We start from the raw sequence: 12,949 nt of genomic DNA on the forward strand, positions 1-12,949 counted from the left end.
TGTCCTCGTCAACACATTCACAATCAGGCATATGCATTTTATTGGGCACAGCCCTTTGCTCACACACTTCTTCAGACTGCAGCTAGTGCTGTGCTGAAACCTGTCCTCAAATATTTTCTTATTCTGCAAATCTGCTTCACTTTCCATCCCTGCTGCCATTGGAATTTCTTCAGAATTTCAGCAAATGCAGGGTTGAACCTACCTTAGCATAGCACACATTTGGTGTGCACACATTCATTCCACTGAACATTTCTCCAATGCTCTGCAGCCTTCCTGGCTGACTGCACTTCTCAATCTGGAAAGGCCTCCTGGGAGGAGTTAGGTCACCACATCTTCCCCCTGGGCATGAACTGAAGCTGGGGAAGATGGCTACTGAGTGCCTGAGATCACTGTGTGCACTGGTAGTACTTTCAGGAGAAGTCTTTCCTTTAATTTTAAAATAGGCACAAATGTCTTTGAAAGTAAAACAAGAGTTCACTAGAATAAAAAAGAACAGCAGTCAGGAACACAGCCTCCATGGGTTCCCACGCTAAAAGCAAAACTGAAGGTATCAGAGCTTTGTTTAAGGAAGTGGAGACACCTAGGAAGGCTGCAGAACATAAATAATTGGAGAGATGAGTTGCAGAATGAAGGCCACCCTGAAAGACAAATGTGACAAAAACTCTACACCCCACCCATGATAATTTCAAAATTTTTATCTTTTAAAGCAATTTATTTTCATTTTTTATTGATGGAGAATGTTATGGGGGAGATACGGGATAAAATTAAGGACAACACTATAAAATAGTGTGCTCTGTACACAAATTATTAAAACACAACCCAGATATTCACCACCATTTAATGCTTTTCACACTGCCTGTCTTTTAATGGCTTGCGTGAGTGACTCCTCATAAATGAGAACCACACAATTTTTATCTTTTGCTTTCAAGCCTGCCATTTCACAATTCAGCTCTGAGTCATCAAGTAGACTGATGTTCAGTGCATGTGTTGGACCAGCCCTAAGATGTCACACACATATTTAAGTTCATTTTTAGCAGAACTGTAAAACTTGTCACCCACAAGCCATGCATCACCATCCATGGTCTCCTGGGTAGAGAAATTAGTTTTGCTACTTGCCTCAGAATGAAAAACAGGAGATTGTCAGACCTTGGCAAACTATACACCTGGTGAGGCTGCATTTCTCAACTTCATGAGTCCATGAGTTCTGCCGGCCTGAACCCCAGACTGAACCCCAGCCATCCTTTGAAACTGGTCCTTCTCCAAATTTTATAATGCAGTTCGCTAGCCAAGTAATATGTAATAATATGCATATCTTGGTGAAAATGGCATACAAAAATCCATTATATTAGGGGAAATGTGGAGAACAGAAGATTGAAAAAATAAGCAGCCTGTCCTTAATGATTGATGGAATCAAATACAACCTGACAGCAATGAAAACTTTTGTGTCATCCTTCTACAACTCCACGTCCCAGGTAGTCTTCAGCTACGACAAGGTATGAATTGCCATATGATGCTTCAGCCCTCAATTTAGTGAACTATTTGTGGTTTTGCTCTTTCAGCTTTTGTGGTCAAATTCTACTACTATGGAAATGACTGAGAACAAAAAAAGCCCAACAACAACCAACCAACCACACACACACACACACACACACACACACACACAACCCCCCCCCCCCAGCACAGGAAGTGCTAGGGATTGAAATGACCCTGCAAGATGCAATATAAAGTTATTAGTTACTCAACATACCTGCAGAAGATCTAACGCTGGCCTTCTATGCCTATTCGGTGTGAGAAACAAGCATGACGGATGACTCAAAATATGTTTTCTTTTTCATATTTATTTTACCTTAAAACATTTAATGATTTATTTATTGATGTATTTATTGATCGATGATGATAATGCTGATGATGTTCCCTTAACATAGGAGGCAAATGAATCACATTTCGTTCCCTTAAGATCAGCACAGGGTCCAGGCTTGGGTTTGGGACCGAAATGGCCTTGGCTGCCCTAATGACCTTCTTCCAAGAGACGGATGGAGCATGTCACCCGGTTGCTTTATCTCAACAGCTTCTGACCACTCTATGCTCCTGAATGGTTTGTGTGAGCCTCTAGTCCTCTTTTAGAGTGGCTCCATTCCTGCTTGTAGAACCAAGAATAGCACTGGGGCTTTTGTGTCTGCCCTCTGGCAGTTGTGCTATAGAAACCACGGAAGCACTCCTAAGGAAATCTGGGGCATGTTTTTATCAATATGCTGATGACCCCCAGCTCTATTTCTCTGTTATCTGAATCCAGAGAGGCTGTGATTGTTTTGAACCCATGCCTGAATGGTGGATGAGGGCTAGGTGCATCAAAAGTCAGTTAACCTTCCTGCAAAATTATATAATAAATATACTGTGTGCAATATAAATAGGGTAAACTCAAAGCAAAGAAACTTGCAAAAAGTCATATCTCTCTCTCTCTCTCTTCCACCAGCACACACTGTTACTCTCATTGTTCACAGCTTCCTTGCCTTCCTCCTTTGAGGGAATATTTGTTGCTCTCAAGGGCTCTCCGTTGCTAGAATGCTGGGGGTTTTTTCCTTCTGTACTTCCAACAATCTTTTCCCACCTTATTGGTAATAATAATATATGTTATTGGAATTATATTTCAGGAAATGTTTTTCTCTCTTTTACAACTACCACACCACAACTCCAAATTGTGCTTTTGATCCCTGAAAAATATGGGGTGTATTCTACACATTTCTGTCTCTGCCCACATGGAAAAACAGGTTCTATATATCATGCGTCAATCTGCAAATGCAGACATGTCTTTAGCTACAATAATTTTTGGGGATACTGTTAATATAAATTCAGAAACATTAAGCAAGCAAAGCCCCATAACTGCTATGAGCAGTTTCTCCCTTCCAGACAGCTTTCAATAAACCAGATGTGGTGACTGAAGATCTGTGTGTCTTTGAGCCTGGGTGTACCAATAATCAACTAGGAACCTGGAATTGATTTAAACAAAAACATGGTTGCACGGATGAGGAGCACTGAGCTTCCTTCGCTGCCATTACATTCCAGTAGCCATTCTTCCAAAGCACTTTTGCTGAGTCCCTCTGAGGCTAAAATACAGAAATGTACCAGGTGCACCAGGTCCAAAGGCTTGGGATCTGGCCCAGTGACTTGAAAATCAAGGTTGGCAGATCACTTGAGGCCACTCATTTTATTTTTATATCGACAATTCATATACAGCTTAATCACAAATGTATCTAATGGGTGTACAAAAAATGAAAATAAACATCAGTTACAATTACAAAACCTGAATTCAGTTTAATCATCATCATCATCAGTGCTTTTTTCTGGTCATACCCAATGGTACACAGTACTGGCAACTCTTTTTCTGGAAAAAGCACTGATCTTTACATCCAACAGCAAGTGAGAGCAGCGGGAGGGAAAGGGCAGTGACACATCTGTCTCCCCAAGCAAAACTCTCTTCTCCCAGCCTTTCGAGTGGCTCCATGCGCCACAGCAAGCATGAAGTGAAGGCCGGAGCACTGCTGCTGAGCATGTCCAAAGGATGGCGCAAGTGTGCTCTGGAGGAGCTCTGCTGTTCTGGACATGCCTCACGGTGTTGCGCAAGCAGCCTTCCTTTTCCCTGCCAGAGCGTGTGGTGGCGAGCTGCAGAAGGGCAGCCATGGAGGGACGAGGGGTCATGCTGCTCATCGAAAGGGTGGGCAAGCAGCAAGAAACGCTGCCCTGTGAGCAGAGATCAACCACAGGCTGGAGGAAGGCAAAAATGGCAGGCACCCTTAGGAGAAAGAGCCTCCAGCCCTCCTGTAATCAGCATTCTTCTGCTGACCTTGCAAAGCCATTCCCAAAATCTGTGGGCCGCTTATGATCAACGTCTTCGTCGGTGCCCAAGCAATGACGCTAGCGTTGGGAAAGAGCTGCATGCCTCTGAGCATGTGCAGAGTGCCCTCCCTCTGACCCCCCACTTGCAGCTGAGCAGTACCGCATTGGAAATTATTATTAATAATAATGTCTTTGAAGCTCAGTGACTGGACAGGGATATAAGGGATCAGGTGGCCCCTGAAATATCCTGGCCCCAAGTTGTTCATATACAGATGCTGACCCATCAACAGAGCATGCATAAGCACCCCCCGACCTGCTCCACCCCCATTCTGCCTTCTTCTGGGTCCAACAGGACCCATGAGTCAGCGACTGCATGTCAAGAGGAGATGTCTAAAATGACCGCTGCCCGTATATTAATACATGAACCACGAATCGGAACTGATAGTACATGGGCGGCCAGTACAAGCTTTTGAGTGTCAGAGTTATGTGCTGTTGATAGCCTCTTTCCATCAATCATCTAGCTACAGTGTTGTCTCAATGTGGTAGACCCATATAGAGTGCATTACAATACAACCCTGACCATGTGCATCTTCTGGAAGACACTTCTATCCTTGCTGGTAGAGAAGGAAGCATCACAATAATTAACATATTGTTCTGCCCACATCATCCCAAGGGCTTAGGAAGAATAAATCCAATTAATTAAAAAATAAAAATAACTGATAATCTCAATTTAAGATAGGCAGTGCATATTTTTATTTCAAACTTTACTTTTCCAAATTTATTCTGTTTATTTTAACCTCAATCCATAACAATATTTTGCTGCCACATTTTAAAAAATATGCTCCAGAGTTCTGAAAAAAAGCACTAAATTATTTTAATCACATATTATTATCTGTGCTATTGTTGTAGATAAATAGGCTACAGTTCAAAATATACTCTAACAGGTATGATAGCAAATATTATTTCTAATGTTTACTGCGCCATCTACAAAGCTTTTATTGTGCTATTTATATCTCTATGGTTTGACATTTTAGTCCGAGAAATTAGGAACTCCTTTATAAAATTTCCAAGGATGATGGGTTTGAAAAAAGAAGTGATTCTTTTAAATTTCTAGCAGAGCATTATACTGAAGTAACAAGGAATACCTTGAAGGCCCTAAGATTAGCTGCGGAAACTTATGGAAGACAATAACTTTTCTCTTTTACTTCTGTGTGAGGTAGCTGTGAAAAACCTTCTCTTTTGTGGGAACTGAAGTCTTTCTCTCTACCAAGGTCTGGTATCAATTACTGGGGATTTAGAGTCCCCATATAAAAGACAGTGCCTATTTGTTTTGAAATTTGTTTTGTGATTAAGCTGTCAGAATGTCGCACAAATGCCAAGGTAAGTTAATTTTTAAAATAATGCTTTAATGAGCTATGCAAGAAAGGTGAAACTACATGTCTTTTTAAAAATGCTAATTGTTCAGTTTTTTAGTTGATTTTTCTATTTTTTATCATGCTGACCTTAACTAATCATTTGGATAGAGCAGAAATATTTCATTTCAGATAATGTAATTCTTACACATTTTGAAACTATAAGCAAAGCTATGGAACTGCTACAAGTTTACCACATTTTCTATTTTGACCAGTATAATCTTTCACCACAGATATTGCAATAGTACCAGTCAGAAATAAAAATGGAATTATTCAAGAAAACAGGCAAATTTGGGGCAACCTTATTAACTTACTTTATTCCAGTTATATTTTTCTACCTACTTATGGCTGTGATCCTAAATACATTTTAAAATAATTCAAAGGTACCTACTTCCAAGGAAATCTGCTTAGGAATTAAATGTAAAACTGGAGACGTATAGTACTCCAAATTAGATGGGGGGAAACCCGGGAACATTAAAATAAAAAACACGTAACTCAATCACAATACAAACTGTTGTGATGGGCAAAAAGAAAACCATCAGGGAATATGTAAGCAAGTGTCTGAGTCAGCCTAGACACTAAACTAGTTCTGCATTCAGACAATCCTCCAAACCATGAAGTAAGTCATGGGGAAAGTTTGCAGCCTTGGCCTGGGGGCTTGCTCAAAACTTGCTCGTTGACCTAGACATAGCAGCATTTGGTAAGGCCAGAAAGCAATATACTTAGTTGTGAGCATGAGGAAAGGGAAAGGAGGAGCTCTCAAATCCCAGTCCTCCAGTTATGGTTTGGAGGACTGTCTGAATGCAGTCTGAAAGTGTAGCAGCTGTCAAAAGTGACAGTCACAAGTGTAGTTCCCCCACTGTAACACAGTGGTACCTTAATCCATTCCGGAAGTCCATTCTTAAACCAAAGCGTTCTTAAACTAAGGCATACTTTCCCATAGCAGCGGGCAGGGCCGTCTTACCCATAGGCCATAGTGGTGCGGGGAGTCCAGGGCCCGAGAGTTGGAGTCCGGGGAAACGGCCATGGCGGCGGGCGATGGCCGGGGGAGAAGAGGGGAGCCCCTGCAGCCCTGCCAGAAATGGCGCCGAGCGAGGCTGAGGCCAGCGGAGGGAGTTCCCGGTGCCTTCCTCCACCGCATTTGCCCCGGCTGGGCCTGGCCTTGGCGGCGGAACTGCTGCCCGCAAAGTACTATCAGGACTCGGAGGTGGCCCAGAGGAAGGGAGCCTCGCCATGGGGGGACAGAGAAACTTTGTGAGGCGCCTGCGGGGAGGGATGCTAGAAGTCGGGGCTGCTTGGGGGGCAGCAAAGGGGAAAATGAGCGGGGTTGGGGCTAGTCTTGTGTGGCTGAGAAGTTGGCAGGCAAAAAAAAGGCATTTCGGGGGTAACTTTTGTTTTGCATTTGGGGAGCCTTTTTGTTTTGCAATCTGTGTGTGGTCCAGCTCCAGAGCTGCCTGTTCAGAAAGGAAGCCTTGTGACTTCCAAGTAAAGTGTGTATCCATTGCAACTTCACAGTGCTGTCCTCTCCCAAATCCCATGTGGGATTTTTCAGCGGGATATACCAGTGAATAGGCTGCTAGCCTGAGGTTTGCAATCGTCCATGTGCTGGGGAGCAAGTCCCCTTGAATCCCACGGGGTGCACTTCTGCCTAGACATGCATATGCTTGCAATGTAAATATACCTCGCATAGCATTTAATGAATGTAGCCAATTAACAGCCACAGGGAGGGGATCACCTTCATTGCCCATCTTCTGTAACACTAGTCATTCAATGAAGCATAATGGTTTCTAGCACAATGATTCCTAGGCACAAATTTATTCACCCTGTACAATCCAGATGCTGTTGAACTACAACTCCCACCAACCGAAGCCATCAGGTATGGGGGCTGGTAGGAGCTGATGGGAATTGTAGTCCAACAACATAATATGGGGTGCGCCACAATATCTGCCCCTGCGGTACATAGTCAAACTATGAGATTTGTTGCCACAAGATGTGATGATGGCTACAGGCTTAGATGATGTTAACAGGATGTGTGTGGCATGTTCATGAATATGAAGGGGGCGGGCAGGGGAAGCGTGGCTTTGTTTTTTGAAGCCTTCAGATCAGGACCAGGCCATGTGAAAAATGAACATAAGGTTTCAACTGCAGTTTATTCATTTCGAGCTTTGTATTCTTGTTATAAAAAGTGTGCTGTTGTTGCGCCCATAACCTTGGTTTAAGGCGCCATTTAGCTCCTGGCTTTCCTATCTCAGTTTCTAACACTGTTGCAGACCTACGTTACTCAAGTCACCAACTAGAACTATTTTGCTACTACACTTGCTTCTAGAACGTGAAGCAACACAAATAATTTCTTTCAGACAGCAAATTTCAGAGGTTAATGTCCACTCTTCTACAGTGCTTTAAAAAAAGCTTCATTCTCTATGTGGGGTGGGGTGATGCTTCTCTAAAGTATCGAAGTCCAGTCTTGAAGTTTTCTTTGGTGCTATTTCTCTTGGATGTCATCGTACCATGCTTGCCACCGTTAAAGATCTGCAGATGCAGTTGGAGGAGAACAATCTCAGAGAACGAAGGGAGAAGCAATGGGACAGGTTATTTCTTGCCTGGCTTGGGAACGTTCACGTTTTTCCACCACCATCCCTCCTCTGCCTACTAGGCTTCATCCTGGCCCGCACTGGGCCATATTCACAGGATCTCTCCCTGCACCTCAGAACCACCACAATCAAAAGATCTGGCAATATGGCTTTTATTACGTGGTTTTCTGTATGACTGTTCTACACCGCTCTGATTTTTTAAAATGAATAGCTATATTTAAATTTTTTTATAAATAACATGAATGAAACTCTGTATTGCAGTGTAATCTATCTTTATTTTTGGTGTGGAATTTTATGGTTGCCATTCTAAGCTACCTTGAAGACTTTTTTTGTCAAAAAGCAAATAAAAATAAGGCAATTTAAACTACAAATAATGTAACATGTCAAACAAATCTTGGGGCATGGTAAACTTGCCTCTTGAGCCTTGAGACTGCACAACTTCTTTATCCTTCAAATATGTTTTCTCCCTATTTTTAAACATCTCAGATCCTACAACTACCTAATAGGACAAAGTCTAACAACATGAATGCAGAGGCAACATTGTCTAAAAACACATTTTATTGTTGTTTCAATTAGTAAAAATAGTGATCAGATATTCAAAACTCAGGTCCAGACATGAAGCTCCGAAACTGCACTTGGATCCCTGCATTTATGGATATCATACACCTGTGCTTAATTTTTTTTTGCTTTACAGTAATGTATTAGTCCAATTAAAACTCAACGGAATAAAGAGACACAAGAAACTTCGGATTAGAGCCTGAGAATGTAATATGCTGTGGTTTACCAAAAGAGTAACTGACTAGCAAAATTTGCTGACTTTAAAAACAAACATGGGCAGCAAAGATGTACAGTAGTACCTCAGGTTAAGAACTTAATTTCTTCTGGAGGTCCGTTCTTAACCTGAAACTGTTCTTAACCTGAAGCACCACTTTAGCTAATGGGGCCTCCCGCTGCTGCTGCGCCGCACGATTTCTGTTCTCATCCTGAAGCAAAGTTCTTAACCCGAGGTACTATTTCTGGGGTAGCGGAGTCTGTAACCTGAAGCGTCTGTAACCCAAGATACCACTGTACTGTAATATGTACTATATCACAATATTGAATTGTAGGACTATGGTATAGTTCTTAAAACTCTTTTTATACAACACAGAAAACAGACTGTGGTGTCGAAAACAGAGGTGATGATAATTATTATAGATAATTCTATATCATTCTGCACCATATGCCAATTAAATACCAAAATGTAAAGTGTTTTAGTAGCTTACTTTGTGCTTTACATTTATTTATGACTTCTACATAACACAATTCCTACTTAAAAGAAAAAATAAATCTTAAATTGATTATTATTCTCCATATCATGACACCTGCCAATAATGCTATGCAGAGGGAATTAAAATTACACATATCCATAACTTTAGCTTGTGATGAATTACAATTTTAATTATGTATTACACATTATTTCCTGTTAAATTAGCTACTGTATTTAGAAATGTATGGTAATGTAGGAAAAACAACATCATGGTCTCAAAAAATGTACGGCTCAACTTGAAACACAAACGCAAGTTGGTTTGCCACATAACATATGAACATTGCTTCTGCAACTATTTCTCTTTCATTATGTTGACTTTACCTTATTAGCCATAGTTAATTAGGATAAGGCAATGGTTGCAAAAACCCTAACAACTTTTATGGAACTTAAACACTGAAACTCAGAAAAGTAACAAATACAAAACCAGTATTTTTTCCAACAACAGCATCTTCATCCCTACTTAGAATTTGCGGCTATATTCAGAATAATTTTTACTATTTAATGCACACCACTCCTGTGCCTGCCAGGGGATGATTTCTGTCTATCCCAGGTGAGCAGGTTGTGTGCAGCTGTGCGAATGTGGAAGGGGCCTAGTGAGGAAGAGTTAATTCCGCACAGAGATCAGCTGGCAGGGAAGTTGGAGAGGGGAAGGATAGAGCAAGGGGTTGAGGAGATCAAGCCCTTCATTTTGAAATGAGCTCCGCTCCCTTAAAATCTATGGGTCTTACGTACCAGGAAATTTACTGAGGAATAGGATTTAAGTACGCAAATCCTACATAAATGTGGCTGACACTGCTAAAACTATAGAGTACCAACAATGAACTGTTTTGTCAAAATAAACTTTTTGATACCTATTTTCTTCCCTTTACAAAAACTCTGTCTTGCAAAGTGAAATACTGTGCAAGATGATCTAAGTATGTTATAAAGAAGCCCTTAAACTGAAGCTAAGTCAATGGGTCTGCTCCAATACATGTCTTTATGTCAGAGAGCTTGGAACAAAAACATATAGCAAATGATAGCAAGAATAAAAGCAACGTTAAAAGAAAATCAAAGCATGCTATAATATCTTAGCAAAAAAAAGCTTACTAATGTCTCAGCAGAAAAAAGGATGGCAAGCTGCATGGGTCTTTGTTGTGAATCTTTCTGAGTCATAATTTAAATTCAATACAATACTCATTCCAAACTCCTCAAAGTACACATAATTTCTCATTTTGAAAGCCTGCATGCTGGCACAGCCCATCCTAAGCAACAAGTCTTCAGAGTTATATGTTAAGATTAGCGATACCTTGGAATTCTCACCCCAAAATATTTTCAGGGCAAAAGGCATGCTTTAAAGGGGACATGATATGTCATAAAGGAGATGTTGTCACAGTGCCTCACGGCGAAATGGATTTTATATTATTCAGACAACCAGGCGAACTCTTGCCGTCGTAGTGTGCCACACTGCGGTTATTTCACTTCCTGCCCTCGCCACTCAGCAAGATGAAACAGAGCCCTGTGTGGTTGAGGTGGGCAGGCCAATACCTGGCTTTGCTGTGCTGTAAGGGCAGCCAACGGAAGCGCAGCAGGATGCCAAGGCAGGGATCAGAAGTTCAGCCCCTTGGGCCCAGGGAGCATTTCCATGTCCTTCTGAGTCATATGAAAAGAAAAAAGTCAAAAAGCGGCCCTGCTGTAGGAAGGCATTATAAAGAACATTTGCAAAATGGTTCCCTCAGTTTGGCTCTACTCTAGTTAAGATGTTTTGGCTAATAGCAGTATTCCTGAAAACTTTTTTTTTTATTAGATCAAGAGAACTACTTTGTGTTACTTATTAGCTGGAATCAGAAACAATTATTCTCAGTTTAAAACATATTCCCATCAACATGCGCAGCTCTAGTAATGCAGTCCTAGGAATCTATAATGTTCAACAAGGGTTTATTTTCATTGTTAAGTATTACTATTATTATTTATTTCATTTTTATACCACTTTATATTTTTCAGAAAAAAACCCTCAAAGTGGTTTAGAACCTAATACAGGTGAAACTCGGAAAATTAGAATATTGTGGGAAAGTTCATTTATTTCAGTAATTCAACTTAAAAGGTGAAACTAATATATGAGATAGACTCATGACATGCAAAGCAAGATATGTCAAGCCTTTATTTGTTATAATTGTGGTGATCATGGCGTACAGCTGATGAAAACCCCAAATTGACAATCTCAGAAAATTAGAATATTAAATGAAATCAGCAAAACAAGGATTGCAAATAGACCAGTATTGGGCCTCTGGGAAGTAGAAGCATGCATATGTACATGGCTCCCCAAATCTCTTTTCTGATGAGAGCAGCTTTTGCATCTCATTTGGAAACCAAGGACCCAGAGTCAGGAGGAAGAATGGGGAGGCACACAATGCCAGATGCTTGAAGTCCAGTGTGAAGTTTCCACAGTCTGTGTTGATTTAGGGAGCCATGTCTTCAGCTGGTGTTGGAGCACTTCATGCTTCCTTCCGCAGACGAGCTTTATGGGGATGCTGACTTCATTTTCCAGCAGGACTTTAGCACCTGCCCACACTGCCAAAAGTACCAAAACCTGATTCAATGCCCATGGGATTATTGTGCCTGACCTGAACCCGATAGAGAATCTATGGGGCATTGCCAAGAGACAGATGAGAGACATGAGACTGAGCAATGAAGAGCTGAAGGAGGCTATTGAAGCATCCTGGTCTTCCATAACACCTCAGCAGTGCCACAAGCTGATAGCATCTATGCCACACCGCATTGAGGCAGTAATTGATGCAAAAGGGGTCCATACCAAGCCCTGAGTACATATGCATGCTTCTACTTCTCAGAGGTCCATGCTGGTCTAAATAAATGAACTTTTCCACGATATTCTAATTTTCGAAGTTTCACCTGTATATTTGAAAACATAATCAAAGTTGAAGGATTGTCTGCCAGTCAGGATATAGAAGTATGGTTGGTACACAAACGATTTGCAGTAACCATGGCTAAGGATAACAACTGCACCACACAAACTATACTTTATATATATGCTTATAAGTGATGGGAAGGTCTCACTGATGCTTTTCTATACATATATGTCCTCTGGGATCACAGCTTAGCTTACTGACGTAAACCATGATTCTGTGCTGTATGTTTGGGAACTATTATTTACATCTGTATTAGGTCAATGTATACACTTCTAAAAGGAATCAAATCCACAGGAATTGTCCAGAGAAAGATAGTGTGCAAAGTAGGAAATAAAATAATTACAGCACTAGTTTAAAAAGTATTTTTTGTAAAAAATTAAAACATTAAGGGAACCCACTTTGCAGCTGTCTCTCTTGTGCATATAATCCCTTATTAACTACAAAGTGAAGGCCTGCATTGTCTGACTTAGTTTTTCTGGCACAGGCATGGATTCAACTGAACTATGATTCAACAGAAGCCACAAAGAATGCTTGCAAAAGGGTGCAAATTACCACAAGGTATGTATCATTATTATCGTTTATGTTTCTAAGCCAACTTTCTAGAATGTATACTCTCCAGGCAGGTCACAGTTCAACAAAATAAAGTATTAATAAAAAACATGGCAAAATATTTTGCAAAACATAGTTACTCTGAATAATGACTTCTGACAGAAACATCCTCATTATCTCGTGGAAGATAACCAAAAACTGGATCCCACAAGTCTCCTGACGAAGTGAGTTCCACAGCTGTGGCGTCACAGCAAAAGAGTGCCTGCCTCTTCCAATCCAAGCCTGTCTAAATTCTAAAATCCATGGGATACTCTGCAAGATTTCTCCTGAAGATCTGTGACGAGGATACTATAG

General features: G+C 41.0%; 1 protein-coding gene across 11 annotated transcripts in view; it reads right to left on the reverse strand.

Annotated features, from left to right (window-relative positions):
• The window catches only part of LOC310707033 (uncharacterized protein), a 182,451-nt gene that overhangs the window by 71,410 nt on the left and 98,092 nt on the right, over nucleotides 1–12,949 (reverse strand). For 2 of the 11 annotated variants that reach the window (XR_014526274.1, XR_014526276.1), the window contains one exon: nucleotides 8,378–10,772. The exons of 6 other annotated variants lie outside the window; for them this stretch is intronic. The gene's annotated coding sequence lies outside the window, so the exon portion shown is untranslated. Of the gene's footprint in view, nucleotides 1–7,299; nucleotides 7,776–8,377; nucleotides 10,773–12,861; nucleotides 12,944–12,949 lie in introns of those variants that run through there. 3 more of the 11 variants (XR_014526277.1, XR_014526273.1, XR_014526275.1) reach the window with 3 other exon arrangements.

Source organism: Podarcis liolepis (genome assembly GCF_965112155.1).
Source record: "Podarcis liolepis genome assembly, chromosome: 5".
NCBI lineage: Eukaryota > Metazoa > Chordata > Lepidosauria > Squamata > Lacertidae > Podarcis > Podarcis liolepis.